Genomic DNA, 1,016 nt, shown 5'->3' with positions numbered 1-1,016 from the left:
TCTTTTAATGACCAATGTAGAAAAACAAGCTACATATATTTATTATTGGTTTGTTGATTTGCCGTGAGTATATGTGTTGAACACATATAATATGGTTTTGATGTCATATTCACACATTGCCTCAGGCTGAAGATTCCATCCCTGTTTAAGTCAAACCAAAGACTTTAAAAACACTATTTGTGTCTTCTATTCTCGTCAAGTGGCCTTTATGGGTAAAATGTAAAGACTGGTCAACTATGAGTCAGAATAATATGCCCAAGTAGGAGGACATATTTTCTTGTGGATACTGTGAAACTAGCTACTAAGTTAAAAATCTGGCTGTGTGTCTTATATTCATATATATGGTTCAAATTCGTTTAAAATTACCATGATGTTGTCTTAATTATTAAAAAAAAAGATATTGTATTATTGCCAATGAGACAACTTTTCACAAGAGACCAAATAATACAGAAATTAACAACTTTAGGTCACTGTACAGCCTTCAACAATGAGCAAAGCCCATACTGCATAATCAGCTTTAAAAGGTTTAGAAATGACAAATGTAAAACAATTTCAATGAGGAAACTTAATGCCTTATTTATATATAAAAAAAAACAACCATGCAAAAACAACTGTATGCAAAACACAATTTTTTGAAAACAAAAGACATTACAGGTTTTATTTGACCTTGACCTAATTTTCTTGGATCACGTTAAGTTTATGCAATAGGTGTAGCAGAGCTTCATATTTAGGAATATCAAAAAAATATCAATAGTTAGTAAAGAAGGCAAGATATTTCAGCATGTGCGGTCTCGTCTTATTCTGTATGCAATAGGTATTCTATATTTGGTGTATGGAATGATTGTGAGGTGTACATGTCCAACTGGCAGGTGTCATCTGACATTGACCTCATTTTCATGGTTCAGTGGTCAAAGTTAAGTTGTTTGAGTTTTGGTCCTTTTTGTTGAGCCTTCGACTTTATTCGAAAAAGCGAGACTAAGCGATCCTACATTCCGTCGTCGGCGGCGGCGTCAACA

Source organism: Mytilus trossulus, chromosome 1, assembly GCF_036588685.1.
Source record: "Mytilus trossulus isolate FHL-02 chromosome 1, PNRI_Mtr1.1.1.hap1, whole genome shotgun sequence".
Taxonomy (NCBI): domain Eukaryota; kingdom Metazoa; phylum Mollusca; class Bivalvia; order Mytilida; family Mytilidae; genus Mytilus; species Mytilus trossulus.
This window is presented reverse-complemented; position numbering follows the sequence as displayed.